A 22,058-nucleotide genomic window follows, 5' to 3' on the forward strand; every position below is an offset into this window, starting at 1 on the left:
AGACTTCCAAATCACAGCTGGTCCGGCTGCAAATTGCAAGAGTGCCGGTGCTCCGGCTGAAGTTGGGTTTACAGCACATGTATGTCAGTAGGCGACGTCGTTTTCATTGTAACAGTCCACAGGCCAGAGATAACGGGATACGTCGTCTCGGTCGCGTCCCAAAGCAGGTGGCAGTGTACGTGTTGCGATTCGAGGTTGTGCTAACCGGGCAGTGATAGTAGAGGAGGTTACTTTTTCGGTGCCTTCCAATATTTCCACCTGTGCCGTCGGCGTCGCCTGGGGGGCTAGCAGATAGCGCTTTGCTAACCGTACGAGGTGCAAACGGTGTGCAGTTGGTCCCTTGAAACCGGAAGAGGTGAGAAATATGAACGCTTCATAAAATTTGTTTTGGTGTCACACTCGAGTAAGGAGAATTGCCTAATTGCCACTCTATATATGTGCTGTTTAATTTTACGCTGTTCAATTTTTAATTTTACGTTGTTTAATTTTACGTGTTTCATGCCAAATTGAGTATTTGTTGGTGCTTTTTGTGGCAACACATTGTGTGGTCCGAACATGCTTCTGGTGGAAATAAATTGAGCGGTCCAAACATGGTACTTTGCTACAAACGTAAGTTTAGCGGGATTCAGCAAAACAATCCCGACGGGTGTATGGCATAGTTCAAATACTTTCAATGAAGGATAGAAGGACTCTTCATCACACTTTCCAAATTCTTGCAATTCAGGAGACGGTATCGCATTGTCAAATAAAACCCTGTTCCCAGTTTCACGACAACTTGTATGGGATAATTTCGTAAAATAGGAAACTTTTTTAAAAATTCCCAACAGATCCCATACAGTGCGCCGTAATATTTAGAGGGCGCTCCAAAGATGCCATACTAATATAATTTAAAGAGCGTGTCGTGACAAGCGCGCATTTCGCGAATGCTCCGTCATTCACTGGCAACACAACGCCCGAAAATGCGCCTTTTTTTCCCCAGAAAACTAAATTACATATTGTTAACTGCTTCAGTACTTACCAAAACGAAAGTCGTTCATTACTAGGTACCCAGTACATATACGTTCTGCTGCTTTATTACCCCTCAAAAGTAAGACTACCGCGATTTTTTTAGTTACGCAAAATAAATTGAACGTTAAAAAACCCAATTTATTTGGCAAAAGGACGCATCTTTTCTTCAAACACCCAGAAGGCATAAATAAAATGGTTGTGCGCTTAGCCCACGATAGGGATATTTCCATACTGAGAATTATGGTATATTTGTATTGAATGTATATTCTCTAAAACTATATTTGGAAAGTGTTGTTACAGACCTGTTTTTGTGTATATTGAAAAACAACAAATCCATTTCTAACAGTACAGGTTACAGCGTTAAATTAAATATATTTATTTTATTTAAAACAGGTGCTATATTTATAAATATGTCCTTTAAAGGAACATTATTGCGTGGTGTAACGGAAGTAGCACGGAGCATTGTTGCTGCTACCCGCCGCGTTGGCTCACTGGCTAAAGCGCTGTGCTGCTGAGCACGAGGACGCGGGTTCGAGTAGCAGCCGTGGCGACCGCTTTTCTGATGGAGGCGGAAATTAAAAATGCTCTTGTGCACATGATATTTGCGCCCGTAAAGCTCCCCAGGTGGTCAAAAATACTCCGGAGCTCTCCACTACGGCACGCCTCACCGCCTGTGTTTTGTCTGCGCGTTAAACCGTACAATCAATCAATCAAATGAAGCATTGCTGCGGCAGTGGGGAAAAAATAGTCAACATTATTATGCATAAAATCGAGCACGAGAGTGCGCGGTCAGAATATCATTTGGCATAGTAATTAGAGTATGTGGCAGTTTTCTTTTTTTTTTGCGGAGTAAGACGGGATGGCGGGGCGTAGTCTGAATGGTGCTTACCACGCTAGTACGGAAGGGCCAGATCACCTGCATATTTTGAAGTGTTAGGGTTCGGGTATTCCGCGAAATAAATAGGGAGAAGTTGATAGCCTTTCGGCGCAAAACCCCCGTGGTTCTTTTGAAGCTGCTAAGCCATCACAGCAAGCTGTAATGTTATATCTTTATAAGTTATTCTTACTCTCTCTTGTTAGGTATTCCAGAAATATCAATTTCGAAAGCGGAGTGGTTTTACGTATTTAAGAAAAATGTAGTGGTCTCTTATCTCCGGCCAAAAGAATGTTTATCTTCAGGTGTGATATTTCTTGGGTATAAGTATTTTATGTTCAGGCGAAGAAGAGTCCCTTCTCGTCAAACGCAGGTCTTCTTAACACTGAGAGCCGCCGCGCTCAAAGTTGTTTATACGTATTCTGTAAGATATAAACAAAACGACCGCTGAGACATATCGGCTGCGGAAGCAATACAATCAGATATAGTTTCCCCAACGTAAACTGAGATCCCAATTTTTTTGCATTGCAAATAAAGCTACGTTCACGAAAAAAATCGTGCAATATTTCCTACTTTTTATGGTTCGTCTTTTCACGTCTGCCTCATGTGACGGAAAAGTAGGACTGCAATCCTTGCGTAAAATTTAGCAGTGCTTAACGGATACTCACGGCCGCACAAAAAAAATGCGTCTGTAAGGAAGCACTTTTCGAGGCACTGAGAGCATGCGAAAATTCTCATTCACTGATGTATTTTGTTCAAGACTGCTGTATGTGTCAGTCAGTGCACCAAAAAAATTTCTAAGGCAAAGCTCTGCTATGCGTGGATATGCAAAAAAAACTTGCATAACCACTTGCATAACCTTTGATTTAGCTGCAATTATTAGAGAATTCGTTCGAAGTCTGCCTTTGTCTATGGTGTTGTCCTGCTTCCGGAGTTTAGGGAGCCGAGCGGCCCGCTCTTCCTCAATCTACGTCGTTGGCTTCTCCCGCTTGGCTTTTCGGTCCCTCTACAGTGAAGTTGCTCGCATGAGAGTTATCCGCTGGTTGGTCACACGCCGCTTGCAGACGCGGGCTCACCCTCCAGCTACCGTGCAACACTCAGACCAGACCGGCGTTCGGCGATCTCATTCATATCCAAGCTCGCCTTTACAAGATGATCGTAGTGGTGATGCGCGCATCGGCTACATAGAGCGCATGACCAAAACCGGGATCGGCGTGGCAGCGGCGGCGGTGGCAGGTACGGCAGGTCACGTGATGAGTTGCTAAAGGTGCACAGAATCTGCGGTAAACTTGCGGTGAAATTTACCTCAACAGCAAAACTGGTGGACGAGATCTGTAAGACTTTCCTTTAAAAATATTCGGCTTTTCACCCCGGTTGAATTTTCCTACCTGGCTTAGGCTTTTTGATGTCCGTAGCCCTAGAAACCCTGCGCCCAAAAAAGAAAAAAACACACAAAAAAAGAAAATTTTTGTGATGGTTGAACCATGGTATTCAAATTTGCTGCCCATTCTGTTTTTCACTATCCAGCTCGGTGCTAGTGGCGTTACTAGAGTTATTCTACAGTGTGCCGCATGACAGGCAAATATAATAGCAACTAACTAAAATAAGCACACGACAGCAGTTGAGTGCTCTGATTTGGGAGTGTGGCAAGGGGGCTTTCAGGTAATTTTCTCCAAAAGATGAAAAAAGTGCTGGCGAATGAATAAACTAAACGCAATTCAGTACCGATCAAACGTACTATTTTTTAAGTATCCGAAGGCCTAATTATCCACCCAAATGCAATTTAACACCTAGAAAAAAATTACTTGTTAGCTATAAAAAGGCTTTCTCCTTGTAAGCACGCAACAGGAATAACGTGATTCATAACCTTTTTAATAGCGGAACACTTTAGGCCGAGAGTTTTCCGTCTGACCCAGCAATACACGTGGAAGTGTAATCGAAAGTGGAGAGGGGGCAAGGAGCCCCCGAAAAGGTGTTGCGAGTGGGTACCTTTAGAAACAAAATGTGGTTAGCGAGGTCCCGGGAATCAAACCGGGAATGCTGATGTTTTGAAACCGGAAACCTAACCACTGGGCTACCCCGATATCCCCACGGGTACGGTGTTGGCCGCGGCGGTGAACAATCCAATGTGCAGCCACTCATAAACAAAACATTACATTGGTACTCTGTGGCAAGAACCTACAAGAAAAGAGGGTCGCATAGAATTGTTCACAATAATTCGAGCCAAATACGGTATTTGGAAGCGAAAAGATTGTAAAACCTCATAAGAAATTTCGACGCTGATTCCGGGCAAAACATAAGCAATATTGCCTTTCGAGGCCGTCTCGTTAGTAGAGAGGAAGGCAAATCCACACATCTGTTTGCGAAGATGCAAACAACTTACGAAGAACGCAAAAAGGGACAACTTAACCCCGGAAACTAAGGACAACCGGAAACAAATAAAAGACCACCGCAGCATGAACCAAAAACTCGCAAACAAGGGGAACTTCCCGTGTTGGGAATCAGACGTGGGCCTCTCGCGTTGTGAAACCTGTTTCTATGCTATTTTATTTGTGGCGATATCTCACGCGTGCTGCCCTTTCGCTCGCCAGTTCACGCGTGTTCGGTCCTGATGCGGGAACCACACATGCCTAGTTCACAATACAGTCGTGAAGCGCGTTGCAGTTGGTCCTATCTTGTGCTAACGCGGTCTACGTTAGGGGAGATGGTAAATGCTCCAGACAAAACCATGCGGTCCTGCCAGTCATGGAGAACATTCCGCGGAAGCTCAGAACTAAATCTGATGTGCAGAAGCGGTATCTCCAAAGAAGGGAGAGGTGCCGCCCGCTGTGCTGTTTCTCAAGCCTGGTACTACCACTGCAAGCTGCAGCAATTTTTTAAACTAAGAATGGTAGGATACGATTTACATTAACTAATGAGAGGTGATTAAAGTCACCTACAAACACAGGGCGCGTGCCGGAGTAGTTTATAGTGCATAAAATTTTGCTAATGGGGTCATAGTTGTAATCAATGTTAGGAATAATGATAATTAACAACATTATTCAAGATGCAGTAAGGATTTACATCTATGCTTATAAATTTACCTATATGCACCTCAAAGTACTAAGATGTTGGTATGTAGTGCTCATCCCATTAGATAGCGAAAACTGTTTATTTAAATTTTTACGGAATACTGAACCGGTATATAGAATTAAACAACATGCATATCGGCCAGAGCGTTTTTGTGGCCGCACGTTCAAAACGACGAGATCGGATATTCAGACGTCATAATAATTTTGGCAGATCGTGCGCACCTCATGCAAGGGTACTTGTTATATAAAAGTTTTAGAGAAAACCTAATACCAAATGCAGATATACGTGCATAATGTTACACAAATTTTTGCGCACGTGCACCGAAAACGATAGTTCGGCAGTTTATTGCGAGAAATATCACACCAAATCAAGAAACCAAGAAGGCAAATTTCGCATCCATATAAATGACCCAAATGCACGCAACGTACACTCGTAGCGTGAGATTCAACATGTTTGATGCTCCCATTCCTGTGTACGTTTTGAAAATGTACTCAAAAGATCAGCGTTTCTTTCTACTATAAAAAAATGCCACAAAATTAGCAAAATACACTTAGCGCGTTGCATTTACTTCCACTCGGACAAAAACGCCCTCCAATATTTCAGCATGCTCCATATACATTCAGATCAGGCACATCATGCACACATATGAACATCTTTGCTGTGTAGTGTCGTCATAAACGGGGACCGTTATTTCATGTCCGCATGTACCCATGACCTGTAACCGGAGCTGTGGCTAAGGCAAATACTTATACTACCCTCAGGAGAAGCGGAGTGAGACGAGAAAAAAAACACAACAAAGTAGAGAGACCTAGGCGGAAAAGTGCTGCTTTTTAGAGTAAATAGAAGTGGCTATGCGGTCCGCAGTGATTTTTAAAGCTTTGAAGCTAGACGTGGTGACGATTGGGGCTGTTTGTCTTTGAGACGAGGTTCTCGCAGGCCTGACAGCAGTGAGATCGTGTAAGAGACCTTAGCACAAAAAATAAATTCGAAGCTTAGGCTCTAATTTCGTCGCTTTAAGGCTGGACAAGAAACAGCAGTCCTGTGCACGTATGGGTTAAGAGCTTACAGCTCAAAAGCCGCTACGCAGTGTTCCACAATACGTCGGTACTTGTTAAGCATGAAGTTCTCATGCTTTGGGAACTTGACGATTTTTTTCATCTCTCTCGCCTAACAAAGATGTTTTGCAAGGAGAGGAGAGCACGGCAAGTACACGCGGTTGAGGTTTCCCAAAATACTTGTCTTCAAATCACTTCAGGTTAAGCGGATTTTGGTACTAAACTCAGACTGCTCGTGAGCTTTAAGTGCAAAAAACAACCGCCTTTTCGCACCTAAGCGGCTAGTGTAGCTAAATGCAATCGTAGGTTGGTAAAATTCCTTTTTCTGTTTGTAAACCGCCAGTAATAAATGAATTGTGTGGTTACCAAAGTATTAACCTACAAAACAAAGACAAGTGTACGCGCTGAGATGTAATCAGCCAGGCACGGCGAACAGAATATATCGAACCAGCTCCATAAAGTTCACAAATATGTACTTAAAAGGCACAGTTTTTTATGCACTTCAAGTTGTAGTGGCATCGCTGTAATGCCGTGCACAAGCCTACACGCATAATTTTTACATGCAAAGCGTCACTTGCTCGGGGCTATATCCGTCCCTCGGCGTCCGTCCGCACCCCTCCCTCTCTCCCCACCAGCTGTGCGATTGCGCTGCTCTCTTCCACTCCCTCTCTCCACACCAGCTATGCGATAGCGTGTGTGCTGCTCCTCTTTTCCCCCTATCCCCACCACCTGTGCGATAGCGCGCGCGTTGCTCCTCGTCTCCTCCTCTCCGCCCGCCGCTCTCTCAATTGCTGCTTGTCCGATGAACTGAATGGACGCCAACAATTCTGTCAGCGAACTGGCCAAGCGGATCCGGATACGGTGCGCCAATAAGAAGCCGCTTCGAAACGCCAGCGTCGCGAAGCGGATCCGGATGCCGCTCGCCAACGTGACCGCGCCGCGAAAGCGGCCGCGCGGTACGGGGGGGTTGGGAACGCCGAGGTGCTTAGCATCACCACATAATTCCCTTCGGGTAGATGGTGTAAATTTTTTTACTTGCCTAATTTCCATTAATAAAGTAAAGCATGCGTTGGTCTCCCACTTTTTTGTGCAGAATGCTGCTATTTCGTACTCTATAGACCGGTGTACCGCTCGATTTTCTACAGCAATAGGTCAAACTTGATAGCCTGTGCTTACACGACTCATGTTTCCCAGAAAGCTACTCGCCCGACGGTAGGGAGACGAGTTACGCCAGATAGGCGGTCATGTTCAAACCTCGCCCAAACGGCGCGGCGGGCCGAGGAGCCACAGTTTTTGCACTCGTGTCTTTTGCGGCGCTTTGTGCTCGTGGCGTCGTATGGCGCAACGCCCTCACCACCGAGACACATCGACAGGCGCTAATCGAAAGTAAACTTGCGAAAATGTCAGTTTTTTATCCATCAATATGAATAGGATACCGTATTTACCCTATTCTAACGCGCACTTTTTTTCCGGAAGAATAGCCCGAAAAATCGCATGCGTGTTAGAATCGGATACAAAATCGAAACTGCCGAAACAGCGGAAATTTCGTCCCACCCATCGCCATTGCCATCTCAAGATGGCGCCAAACCTCTTAGCAACAATTTTTCCAGAACAAGACGCATAGGCACCTAGCGTTTCTATCGGCATTCTCACAAATCGTCAAATCATTCCACTTGCGCGCTTGATAATAGCAATGGCAGCAGCGGCTCTCACACGTTCAAAATGAGCGGTCGGCTGAAGCGTGCGCCTCTGGAGAAGCTCGCGGGATGGGCGTGCGAGGCATGGGCCACGATCCCATCGACCATGGTTGAAAACTCGTCCAGAAGTGTGCCATCCCGGATGCGCTTGACGGCACCGAGGACGAGATGTTGTGGTCAGTGGAGAGCGACGAGGAGTGAAATTACTTTGGGAAATAAATCGCCCGTTTCTCTCGCGTTCGTCTGTCTGGGTCACAAAGTTCCGTGCGCGTTACACTCGGAGGTGCAAGTTTTTTTGTTTTTTTTTTTGCAGGAAAATCGGGTGCGCGTTACAATCGGGGGCGCGTTAGAATCGGGTAAGTACGGTAGTTAAAATCATACATTTCAAAACTCACTTAAGTCATAATAATGGGTTTCTGTCTCGCTAAACCGCCTGTTTAGCGAGACAGAAACTGCCTGTTTTTGCCTGCGAGACAGCCGACCAAAACTGCCTGCGAGACAGCCTGGTTAACGGCATACTATACAAATCCAGTGTAAAGGAAAATTTTCTGGACAAGATAATTGCGACACCTCTTATGTAATTTTTTTATGTTAGAGAGATATTCGAAAAATGAACTTTGCGGTTTAGTAAAGTTACCGCCTCCGCACGTGGCACCTTGAGTATTCATGGGGACGGTATTGGCAACACTGCGAACCCCGAAACCCCACACTAATGCGGTATTTACCGCGGCTCTGAGTTTTAAAATGAAAGGCAGAAACCACAAACGCTCGCCGTCGGAGTCCTGGTCCAGCTTCGGCGGATGGGCTCCCTGGCTGGTTACCAATCACGGAGCTCCGGACCTCTGTGATCTATCAGACCAACGTCAGAGCAGAGAGTACCCCCGTCCTGTGGTTCATACTCTAGCTTATGGTATTATCTAAACCCCACCCCAAACATGATCGGCCCACGAATAAGGGCCCCACTTTTGTTTCTTTTCCACCACTTCCGAACTTAAGTACTTTAAACCTAACAAATACCCTTGCTTCAAGGAGATTGAATCAGCTGACTTATCAAAACATCTTGCTTGGCAATGGGCATTTCTTCTCGCAAAATGTCTTCAAATTATCATTGGAGAATTGTATAAAGCCAAAAAAAGATTGAACTGGCGAAATCCTTATTGATGTCAGTAGAGAGAATTCGGCCGATAAATGTCTTGCTCAAACCCGCATCGCCGATCTGGCAATCCGAGTCACACGCCACTGCAGCATAAAGGAGCTCCCAGGGCGTGGTCCCCGATTTTGATCCAGGCTCTTAACGAAACTGAAGCCGACTTGCTGGAGGGAATTCGTGGTCGGAGCGTAATAACGGTCAGGCGCATAACCATACGCAGAGAAGATAAACAAATACCAACGAAGCACGCCACCTTAACCTTTCACAGGTCGACCCTTCCGGAATTTATCAACCGAGGTTTCATCCGATGCCAAGTCCTGCATTATATCCTGATATCAAGGTGCTCTTTCAGGTGCCAATGGTTCAGACATGGCACAAACTCCTGCCGCAGCCGACTTACCTGTGCAAAATGCACCATCACGACCACCCTTCTTAAATCTGTAACGTGTAACGGTTCCTTAGCGTTAACTGTCAGGGTCCACATGCGGCCTACTCCAGAAGATGCGAAAACTTTCATTTTGAAAAAAATCGCCAACATCAAGGTCACGGAAAACATCACCTTCCCAGAGGCGCAAAAGAGGTTCGCCTCTTTCACTCTGGGGGGTACGCCGACGCAGTTTGCCGGGGTGCGGAGCTGCGTCTAGGTTTGGCGGTGGGACAGTACTGCGAGTCAAACTTCTTCGCCCCCCTCTGGGCTTCTTCTGGTGGCCCATCACGTCCCCACACCGCTTGCTGAGCCAGCAGCAGTTGTGGAGACAACCATGCCTACTGAGAGTGATGCTGCATCCACAACTTCCGCTCCACCATCCGAAACCATATGTGAGGGCACGGGGGAGATGGATACGGAGGAACCAGCAGCTGCTTCCGTCCCCACCGCACCGCCTGCGCCATCCGAGGCGTTCTTGAAACCCTCGGTGGTTGCGGGCCAGAAAAAGCGCCCCGAAACGATTCCGTGGTCCAAGGAACCTGATAACGCAGGCACTCCGAGGACATAAGACGACAAAATGGATGTGTCCCGACGACGAAGCCTCCCCACACGATAAAAAAGACGAGAGTCACAGCACCCAATGAAACCACATAAGCATACACACTCCAGTAGCTTTCACACTAAATAAAGGGAAGAGTAACCATAACCCCATGGAACTGTCGAGGCCTTCCTAAAAATCTTCACGATGTGTGCTAGATCCTGCATGCTAATCAGGCAAGTGTAATGTGTATCCAAGAGACTCATTTAATCTCCATTTAAGCTCCATTTTGAAATGGACCCATTTTAACCCAATTCGAACCCATTTAAACTCCAAGCACACAAATATCCAGAATAGTTAATTGGTATTTAGGAAGGACAGGGATTATGGTGGCACATCCTCAAGCGGTGGGGCCATAATTTCCCAAAAAAACCTTGGCGTATGACACTATCATACTACAGATCATCCTTGCGGGTGTGGCGATTTGAACCATATTCTATGAAAGGCTTATATCACTACGTTGTCAGTACCCCCCTCCTGATTTTCAGAAATCCAGTTCCCACTTAGATGCGCTAGGAGATTAGCTTTCGCAGCCGTTCATCCTTATAGGTGACTTGGTGCACATAATTCTTATTGGGGCTCCTCCCGCAGGAATGCCCGAAATCGCCCGAGCTCGCCGAGCACTCCCTATACATTTGTTTACAGTCGCTGGAAGAAGGAATAAGAACAGTTCAGTTAAACATTTTCAACCCATTTCAATTCGGATCTTTTATCCAATTAGGGTCGTTCCGGTCCGCAGGTTGTGTGCCAGTTTGTGGCATCGTGAAGAAAAACGCGGTCTGTTCAAGAAAAACTCACAGGATATTTTGTTTATTCCATTCTGTTGGCTACTTCTTTGCAATATTTGATTCGCGTGTGAAACCAGCCGAAGCATACTACTGGATGCAGGCCATGCTTTTTGCTTGTTGCGACATCGTCGCCATCGTCACTATTAGCGCTACAATCACCATCCGCATCCGTTCACAATCATTATTAGCGGTGCCTGGCCAGTGTGAGCAGTTCCACGCGACACAAAGTTTGAACACGACTGCGCTCTAGGGGCGGTCGCATGTCTACGCCGATCCATAAGTTCTCGCCGAGCCTTGCGCACCTGAATAAATGTAGGAGGCGACATCGCATCACCGAGTCCACGGCTCCCTTTCGTACATTCTTTTTATTGCAGATTTTTTAGAGAAACACAGTTTTCTCCTACCTCCTTTTGTTTTTCGGTACCTACAAAGAGCTGTCTGTTGCTTCGGCATGGGAGCTTGTAGATAAAATTACCTGTCCCACCTAGATTTTACTCGCAATCAATTCGTGCAAACGGGCAAAGCTTTTCGATTGAAGCCCTCAAATCGCCCACCAGTGGTCGAACGAGATTGCAGCGGTACTGCAGGTATAACTGTTCTTTTCCCCGCCATTCTGCCACTGTGTGGCTTCTAAATAAAACTACTCAGAATGGATACCTTTAGTGCCAGAAAAAGAATCTCTCGCCACAGTTTTAATATTTTTCGATCTCCACTCACCACAGCCGTCGGTGTCTTAGTCACCACCTTCTGATGAATCACTGCCTTCACTTACTGATGGAGGCAAGCAGTTCTCTTACTCATTCAAATTATCATTGCTAAGGACACCACCGCAAAGCACACGCGATTAGGAAACGGCTTTCATTCTCTGGGAACAGCGTGCACGTGAAAACGCTCTGGAATCCAGAAAGCCCATGAAGAAGATTGTGCGGCACTTTAGTGCAAAAACAGAAAACCTTTAACAAATTTCAATTATTCCGCAAAAGATTGTAAATCATGTACACAAAGATTCCTAGCGCATCGCAGGGACCAAAACCGGGAAATTTAACATTGAGGACCCATGTCGGGCACACCCCGGCAATGGTCCGCTACGCCAGTTTTGTGTTATCGCGTACGTGAAAGGGTTAACTTGTCTCTTGCCGGCTAAGACTCTAAGCAGTTTTTTGTGTTATAGGGAGTTGGAAAGCAATAATTATAGACGAGCCTTAGTGTCTATGCTTTACTCAAGGTATCTTACTTATCACAACAGTTTACGAGTCCTTACGATGAGTCTTGTATTTATCCCGTGGAATGTTTTGATGTGCCATCTCCGGTGTGCTACCGCAGTTTATTATTAGTGCATGAAGTAAACGTTCTGAACACAACAGCAGTCGAATGGAATGGTAATTTTTATTATTATTGCAAAGAATCTTGCCTTTTTATAGGCTAGTGCATCAATACACGAATGAGAGCAATGTTACCGTCACAGTTTCAAGTATTCCTTCGCATTTTGTAAATATAAAGCGAACGTGGGTAGCATCCCTTACAACTGGACACGTAGATCATTTTTTTCGTAATTGTAGCTACCAGCCTCAGGAATCAAGAATGCAGAATTATTAACTGACGAACATTACCATTAGAGAACCAGGTAAACAATCTACAGTTTTTGACACAAATATTTTCTAATGTGACCCCGATCATCTGTATACCCCCATGACGCGAACACTTTGTGAATATACTTTACAATTTCTTTGATGGGCGGACACATAGGGAAACGACTAAAGAGCTGCATTTATTTTCCCGTGAAAGGTGGTCGGGCTCACATTTTGCGCTATAATGATTTAAATTTTGCTCTTCCGATGCAGTTATTTTGAAACAAACGCATACGTTTTCTACATTCTAACTGCTCATACTGCACATTTCCTTCTAATAACAGGAAGTTCCCCACTTTACCAAATTGTTTCACACTCGTAGTAAAGCTAAAATTTTGTTGCGGTTGGAGTAGACGCGTTCAGTGTGAAATTGGCAGCGTTTGAAAAATTTGTGCCGGCCCGAGATCAAGTATTTTCGTGCAGGTACTTTGTGGTTGTGTAACGGTAAGTACAAGTAAAGCGATTGGAAGGGACACAGTGGAATGAAACGTATTTATAAACGCGTATAGCTTTGTATTCAATATTGGTATCGTCTGAAAAATGTTTGGTATGCTTTTCTAGAGACTTCCCAATCCAAATATTGCACACATGGTAGATCGCAAAATGCAGTCATACACTGATGATTCAGTTTAATAAGGCATCTGCGGCGAATATTTGACTACGCAATGTTTTGATCGAAACTTCGTTTTATGGAGACATGGACAAAGTATATAGGCAATTCAAAAGGGTATTCGTCAGATTATGATGTGACCCACACCTTGATAAATATGCACTAATCCCCATTCCTTCGAGTCACGAAACGGACACCGCCGCCACCGTGAGCTCAGTGCGCACGTGTAATGGAGCAATAAACATGAAATTAGTGTGAAAGAAACGGACCAGCAGTTCTGTGGCCAGACAGCAACTAGTCTGTAATACTGAAAATCTTACTTGCCTCTCAACAGTATTCTTTGTTTACATCATATTTCGGGCAGGTAATTAGTATTTCTTACCGCACAGATGCATATCTGAAGGGCGCACGGGAACTGGATGTTACTATTTCCTGTCCATTTTGTTTTACTGTGGTCGTCCCTCGTTCTAAAAGGCACTGCCACAGTTTATCTAGCATAAAAAGTAAGCTAAAAGATGGATTTTTCACTTTCGTTCCCGTTGGCATTACTTTCCTAGCTTGTATTTATCCAAGCTCAATTGCGCGATTTCCGAATGATGAAAATTGCTAACTGCCGATTTTTAATATTCGTTCAACAAAAAGGAATAGGAAAAGCAACTATTAGGCATACAAAAACGTGTCGTTCCAAAAAATTTAACATTTTCTCGGGGGACACAATTTTTCCAGGCGCTTGTAAAGGGTGCCATGATAACTTTCCGATCAATATCAATTTCGGGCGAACAAAATGTGGACTATTTTCCAATTGTTCTTATTTAGAGAAACGGATTATTTTGGTCCCCAGAAGGATGGCGGAAGCCCGATCAAGGCACATATCAGCAATTAGGGTATACCTAAAAACGTTTCGCAAAAATACGAAAAAAATCATCCTTAAGCGGCTGGAGAGAAGACGTTGTTTCAGGTGAACCCATTGTTACAGTGTAAAAACGGGATAACTTGAAACCATGAAACCAGTTCCACCAAGCCCAAATACTAAACTCTTTTTCCGGTGGGAAATATTTTCAGCGATTTCGGTGGCCGACATCCGGTCCCATCAGGGCAGACATCAGGGCAGACATAGGCCCCGTCAGGTCAGTGGGTTACTTGAAATATCGACCCATATTGAACAGTTTATCTTAATATTTTAAAATATAACACTTGTACCACTACAAAGAGGTACCGTTATGTTCTTATGTGTAAATTTAAAAGACAATAAAAGGGCATATTCTTAAAAGGGTATATTTGTTGTCGCTGAAATTCACACAAATGGTGTAAACGCCGCTAGAGCGAAAGAACAAGTCTGTGCTTCCTGTTTAGATTTCAAAGCACATTTTTGCATGATGGCAGATGCAAGGCAAACTTTCTCTTTTTTATTCAGTTTCGTCTGCTTCATTTCGCCTTCAAAAGTTGTAGCCTTCGGTAGAAAGGGGGGGGGGGGGGTTCTGTAAAAATATCCAATGCAATAAAAACTGCTGAGTCGGCTTCTCGACGTGACCTGAACTGAATCACCGCAATGTTTCCATACAACCAAGTGAGTAACAAGTCGTAGCTTTTTGAAAAAATATGCCTGGTATATAGACTCACTACTAAAGAATCGGCAGTAGTTGTTTCCGGCAAGAAGACTAATCACAGGTGCACAAATAGCACAAGAATTCAGGGTATACTGAACAGAATATTAGAGGTTATTTGTGTGAAAGCGATAATAATTTTTATGTGTGGAGGCATCGAAAGTTTTTTAATATTTTTCTGAAACAGACGGGGCACCATACCTTTCTGAAAAAAAAGGTAGGGTACCCTACTTTCAGAGGAGTCTTTTCTTTTCGATATAAAATAACCCGTTCCTAAATCAATGCCGTTAATACCCACAGAACACACTTCTAGTGACCGCGAAGGCTCTATCTATGACTCACTATTGCATCTTGCACAAGCTCTCGTTCAATTATTCTTTCTGGCAAACTCTTGGAAGCTGTCGTGGACACGAGACTCAGTTATGAGAATGTTCATGTCGTATTCATTTCTAAGCACTCAAGCGTTATTCACACCAGTGTAACATCTGATACTAAAATATTAAGATCCTACTTAAACTCTCACTGATTAGTTTTTACATTTTTGAGATTCTGCAGTGAATCTGTACGCTTTGTGCGGTTTTTCGGATACTGAGGAGACTTATGTCGAAACATCCATCGGAAAGGAAGAGTCCTAATATTCTGCTCTCAACTGCCACCCTACACGTACCGAAGCGCCTCTCTTCGATATCACCATATACCCACTGGAGACCAAATAACAGTCACCAGGTGATTATCATCGCGTATACAGGTACTACTACCAACTGTAGAATCGTGTACGCTTAGGGTCCGAATCATGCTATGAACAGTGGGCGACTTTAGTGGGGACCGTGTGCCGGTCAAACAACCCGGGACGTTCGTTTAGAATGTTCCAGCATATCGAACGCCTCGCAATTCGAAGACGCGTGGTACCTCGGAGCTTTTTTTCTTGACCATAAATATACGTACAACTGTAGCCATAAGTGATTCGCTTGAAACCGTGTTCGTGGTCAAGCTACCGGTATCGACAGTGCATGATTTATTTACACAAACGAGCCCACAAGGTTTAAAAGGTGTCCGAATTTTTTAGCCGGCACGGTGAGCGAAAGTCATAAAAGAAAAAGAAAAAAAAGTCAGATGGAGGCGTGTGCAAGGATTTTTTTTCTCTTCACAGCGCCGCCTGCCAGCCGCGCTGGCCCCGCGAACCCCGTGAGCGCGAGCGTGCAAGCAAAACTGAAATGCACGACAAACGCCGGCGCAAGGCTCCGAATGTACTTTTTTAGTGGCTTCAACTAGCGGGCGCCAATATTCCTACGTCCTTTCCTAGCACCGTTCTGGCACCTCTGGCACAATTCTGGGGAGAGAGAAATTAGAGGGATTCCAGCTGAACGCCGTGTTAGTTCGCACTTGGCGGGCCCGCAAAGTGGGAGATAGTTTCGCGGTGTCACCCCGTCTTGCAATGGAAAGTTCTAAATGTAAAAGCACCACTACCACTATAAGAAAGTCACTTTAGCGACTATATGCTAGAATATTTTGTTTTATTTCCATAGTGCGTGTTTGTAAGTACATTAAAAACGCACTGCAATTGTGTCAACCTTTCCTATTTACCCAATTTGTGGAGCAGCAAGTGGACACACCGCAGTTTTTGCGCTTGTGTTGATTAGTAGAGACACATTTCAATACGAGTTATTTCAATACTACTGAGTACAGATGAGTATGAGTACGAGCAAGTACAGACCAGTTGAGTACGAGTACTACTCATGAATTCAGAATGAGTATGAGTACGATTGAGTAGAGATTGCGTTCGAATAATACTCTTGAGTACACTTTAAGTAGCAGTAGAATTGAGTACAAATGAGTTTAGTTAAAGTGAGTACGATTATGAGTGAGTAAAGACGAGTTTGAGTACAAGTGAGTACAGTTAAAATGGGTAAGGGATGATTGAGTACAAGTGATTTTCGGAAGTGATTGGATAGTTGAGTACAGCGGGAAGGGAGGAAATGTGATCCAGGTTAAGTGACCCCTATCGGAAAAACCAATACTGCTAGTGTAAGACCAGTGCACTCGGCGGCACTAGCGACGCTCGTAGTGACGATGGGGACGCTGGCAGTCATCACTAGCAGCGCTCGCAACTCTGTCAGTGGTGCTGGATGCACTGCGCGCACTGTTTCCAGTGCAGTCAGTATCACTAGCAACGCCGTCCAAAGCACTGGAGAGTGCGCGGTCGTGGCAAAGCACACACTCGCGCAAAGCACACACTCGCGCCACACACTCGCGGAAAGTCCGCGCAGATCGGATCAGCTCATTGTACACAACGCTGCCATCACTAATGCCTGTGGAATTTTAAATGCTCTCATGCATATCATTTTCAAAATAGAAGGGAACAGTTACTTCCAAAATGATACTTTCCAATCACGTCGGCCGGGTTAATGCATCCGTAATGCCCCGATTGCGCGAACACAGCGGCAGTAATTTTTATATTTGTATTGCACAGAAGGAACCCTTTCTGCACTGAATGAGGCCTTGCGGCTGTTAATTGCAGTTAGGGTGCGTATTTCGGAGTGGTCATCAAACCGCAAACACAAATAGCACTATATATATGTCCGCAGATGGTAAACGGGAAACGCGAATTACGATCGCACCGATCCACGCCAGCTGAAGCTGGAACATGGATTATGTGCCCAATCAATAGCTTGGTGCATGGTGTCGATGGTGGATAACAAAGTACATATGAAGAAATCGTGCATGCTGCAACTTTAATACGCGCGCACATGTGTTGCGGACGGCGCCGATCAGTCTGCCGCCCAGTCGTCGCCGGCAACCGATGAGGTAGCGAAAACTGCCCCTACACCCCTACAACATTCGTGCCGTAATGAATGCGGGTCTATTTGGTTAGTTTCTAGAGCGTGATAAGCCCAAAACACTCATAAGCGCTAAATATATGCAACATTTTGGTCGCGCTCCTCGGCGGCTGCGCTTCTCCGCAGCTGCAAGCCGCATATGCGAATTAGCGACCGGCGCGGTTGTAGAAAATATAAGTTTGGACACGTGCAGAAGAAGTGTTTAACGTAAAGCGTAAAACCAAAGGACGGGAAGCATTAATTATTGTTGCAGTACGGACTAATGCCGGCACATTTGCAATCGCTTTATCTGCCCGCGGTGCAGCGCACTTGCTGCCTCCTCGAAGGGCTTCAAGGAACCTTACTGCGCAAGCGTTAGTCAAGAAATGTTCAGTTTAACGCCCAGGAATCCTTCACAACAGATAATAATGCGACGCAAAAACTGGAGGAGGAAGTGATTGTTGGGGGTGGGGGGAGGGGGAGATAGAGGCCGATAACTGTCTGGCATTACGCCGACACATCAACCGGCCGTCAAAAACTGTGTATACACATACGAGTTATTTGCCGAATTGTTTACTTTCGACCGTAGTTCAGCCACTCTGGTGGATCACTCTGCGCGACGTAAACGCTCCGTACCAACGCCGCCTGTTCCCGAAAAATGACCTTGGTCGGCATAGGGGGTTCAGCATGCCGATCAGTCATGCGGCACTTCCACAAGCTAAACAAACCTAGGAGCACAAAAACGTCATACGGCACCCGATTAACGTCCTCAAATGGCTGCATCTTTTGGATGCGTGCGTTTGCTTGCCTGAGTTTTGAATTGGTGCCGACCTTTGTTAGACTGACGGGCTTACCCTTTTCGGTCTGTTAGTGTTTATATTGTGTGTCAATTGTCTTGGCTGACTTCTCTCTAAAATTTCCATGTATTAAAGAAAAAAAAAATCGACCGTAGTTCAGTGGTTTCGAGCGTCGCCTGCGTCTGCTCGAGGTGCCGGGTTCAAATCTCGGCAGTTTTTTTTTTTTTTTTTTGAAGGTCCTCTTCACGCCGAACCCTCACAACGAGCTTCATCCCCTCCCTCCCCACATCCAGACCAATATCAAAGTGGCACCAATTCCACGTCACATGCATCCCGTATACAACCCTGGCCGACGCAAAGTGAGAGTGCAGCACCTTCAACGGAAGTACTCCTCAGCCCCGGATGCTCGCTGTAGCGACATCACCCTAACCCCATCACAACCCCGCTCGACCCTAGCAGTCACGGACAATGAGGGCACCGTTCTCAACGCCGCTATCTTCCTTCATCTCTCTTCAACCGCTGCTGAAGCCACCGCCATTGCCCTCGCGGCTGCCACCCACACACCCACCACCCACCTAACCATAATCACAGATTCTCAACAAGCCTGCCGACATTACCTCTGGTACCCACGGCGGGCGCTCAATCTCCTGAAAGCCATTCCTGACCTACCATTGTATGGACTCCGGGACACGCCTCACTCCCTGGAAATGAAGCAGCACATGCTGCGGCCCGCGAGCTTCACTTCCGGGCATTCCCTACAGGGCCAGGCGGCTCGGACTCTGTGACGGCCACTATCCATCCTCTTCAACCAACCCTGCTTCACTGACATCTTATCCCACTACTGCCACACTCGCCGAAAGTATTCTCCGCCCCACCCTACCCTGTCCGTCGAAGAATCGCGAATCTGGCGCAGACTACAAACTGGCACATACTCTAACCCCACCATCCTCTCCCACATCTCCCCCTCACGCTTCGAGTACAACTCCCCGGACTGTCACGTTCCAGCCACCACTGCCCACCTCGTCTTCCTGTGCCCTCAACACCCTGTTCCTCTCCCTTCCCCTACCACTGAGCAGTGGGAATGCGCGTTGACCAGCTCGGACCTGCAGGAGCAGCTGAGGCTGATCCAGCGGGCCACGCGAGCAGCGGCGGCGCGCAGCCTCCCGAACAGAGGAGGCCCACCCACCGTTTGTTTTTTTTCTCAATAAACGTTTTGCCTCCTCGGCCTCCTCCTTGTGAAAGGTTTTAAAGTGGCATGGTTTGCACAAACTATTCGCGAAATCACTTTTTATGTGCTGGTTAGCAGCAACAACCGTGTTTGAGAAAATGTCCTTCGAAACAGCGGGCCACGCAAGCACAGCAGTATTGTACCTTAAGCTAGCTTACGCAGGTATACCCGGAAATTCTGCTTCACTTGCAGACACAAATGAATTGTTGAGAAGACATTTTCCCAAGCAGCAAGTTCAGCAAGCTTGCACCAAAATATGAAGGACCTAGGACTGGTTTTTATTTTTTTATGAAAGCTTTTCGGTCGACCAACCAGTCAATGGGGAAATGAATTTTTTGACAGGACGCCATCTCTTCCTCTAAGAAAGCTTTCGCTCTACAAATAAACGCAGCGTGGAGCACTGCAAGTGTACGGTGACCTTCTTGCACTTGGAAATGGCAGTATACTTGATTTAGGTTTGCAACAAGTAAACATTAAATTTTATTTACTGTTAAAATGCCTACCTACCCCACATAATTATTCTTAATGAATTTTTGATATATATGAAGTCACACAAACTTGCAATGTGAAGGTCACTAATTATCTACCTTGGGATCATTAATTATATGTCAACATATCCAAGATACGTACAAGGCAGAATCAACAAATGGAGCAAATGTTTTGTTTAATGAAGAAAATATTAAAGGGACTCAGCAATTGTACTTGTTGCTTTTAATTTTAGCCTATAACGCAGGTGTGTGGATGCAGTTCTGACACTCACCTCTATTCTGACACACACCTTCTGCTCCTTAGACGGTGGGACAGGCTGTTTATGCACCATGTTGTGACGCCTAGCTACTGTAGGAGAAGTTAACATAAGCTTAATTGGAAACTTTTTCTAGATGCAGTACAGTAAAAACTCTGATGATTTCACTTTCAGTTTGTTCAAACAAAATACAAAATGTTTTTAGCCATGGGTATTCCTTCACTGTATTGAAAGGCCAGATTCATTAAGTTAATTCGTATTTTTTATATTGTCCAACCACAAAATATTGTGCTTCATCACCACCAGCTAGGAAGTTGTGTCCATATGCTGCTATCACAGTAAAAAGTTTCCATATAATGCCCTTCCCCCCCTCCCCGCCCCCCTTCAAGCACGCCACTCAATTCTTAGGCCACTGGCCACCCCTTTGCTCAGTAAAGATTTATACATACATAAAGCACATCAAGGTTTAAAAGAGAACTTTGATAGTAAACAAATGTTCGAAATAAAGCAAAAGTTTACTATAGACTATAAACTACTTGGTATTCAGCTAGATTAGACCAAATTCAGAGTTTGGTCATTTTCAAAACACCCAATTTTGACGTGGCCTGATGGTTTGAAAATGACCACTCTTGTTATACGGGATGTTTTCTGTTTTTAAAGGTGTGGTTACTAGTGAATGGCCAATAAACTATAGCTGAGGGCTTTTCACCTCTGCTCCCTGTTTGTTTCTTCTAGTTGAGGTAGGAAAATGTTAAAAAATTTGATTCAGATCCATGCCAATCATAATGTGCACTGTTATCTTGCCCAGAGTCATATATTTGAGCACTCTTGATTATTATAACAAACTCTAGAGGTCCCTACAAGTTTGACGTCATGACAGTAGACTGCATGTGCAAAGCATAGTCTACAAGTGCATAAATTTTTGTTCATGGACAAAAATTAAAGATACTGAGCAACCGCACTTGTTAATATTCAATGCTAGTCTTGCTGGCTATTCGCAACGAGGACATGGTTTTAAGTTGCAATGTGCAACTTCCTTGCACCCTTTCCTTTGCTTTTTTGAAATGTAGTTGTTGTGTACTTGTTGTTCTGTGGTGTTGGTGTACTTGTGTTGTTGGCAACTGCGCACAATTTGCTTATAAATGGCTCTGTGTAAATCCCCCCCCCAACACCATTTTTTTTCTTCCTTTCACATCTCCTGAATGTGTTCCTTGGGTACGTCTTTGCTTGTGTTACTCCTGCACTTAGCAGCTGCTCATGGATTGCCCATCAATGGCACTGTGTAAGCACCTTCCCCCCTACACACACACACATGCACACACATTTTTCTTGTCGCATCTCTTGAAAAATTTCTGAAATGTGTTTTCTGTACACAACGTTCTTTTGTGAGTGTTGGTGTGCTTACTGCACACATCGTTCAACTTCATTATAAATTTCAGTGTTTTAGATGTTCAAGTGTATTTTTTCAGTCATTACTGCGTGCGTGTTAGGTTGTAATTCCATGTCCTCTTCCTCTAATTCTCTAATCTGTTACCCCCTCCTTTTAGCCCCCCCCCCCCCCACACACACACACTCGCAAGCATTCTGGTGTCCGCATGCTCGTGACTGGTGTCCACGGCACGACAAATCACATCTGCTTGAACTATTTGGTCGAATTTGGACAAATCACACTTGAACTATTTGGTCGACCATTCAGTAACCGCAGATTAGACTGGGAAAATTACACACATGGCACTTCCACCCAGTTGCGCAATGTGAACCGACAGCATAATATTAAGCCATATTTAAACATGACACATAGAAATACACTCCCCTCGCTGTATATGAGAGAAGTATGCCTAGAGGATTACGTTCCCTGCATTAGACCGGTCGGAGGTCAGTTTTTAAGGAGATTTCTCAGCACTTTTCCTTCGTCTTGAGTCGAATACAAACAAGAAAAAAAGAAACGGGCAATTCCACCG

The 22,058-nt window shown here is 45.1% G+C and overlaps 1 protein-coding gene across 1 annotated transcript in view; it reads left to right on the forward strand.

The window, feature by feature from the left end:
- The first annotated feature begins 13,973 nt into the window (after nucleotides 1–13,973).
- Nucleotides 13,974–22,058, forward strand: part of LOC144164402 (carboxypeptidase inhibitor SmCI-like) — an 88,079-nt gene continuing 79,994 nt past the window's right edge. Inside the window, exon 1 of the mRNA XM_077694921.1 lies at nucleotides 13,974–14,034. The gene's annotated coding sequence lies outside the window, so the exon portion shown is untranslated. The remainder of the gene's footprint in view (nucleotides 14,035–22,058) is intronic.

The sequence above is a fragment of the Haemaphysalis longicornis genome, unplaced genomic scaffold, assembly GCF_048455015.1.
Source record: "Haemaphysalis longicornis isolate Haplotype H1 unplaced genomic scaffold, Haemaphysalis longicornis Haplotype H1 scaffold_13, whole genome shotgun sequence".
NCBI lineage: Eukaryota > Metazoa > Arthropoda > Arachnida > Ixodida > Ixodidae > Haemaphysalis > Haemaphysalis longicornis.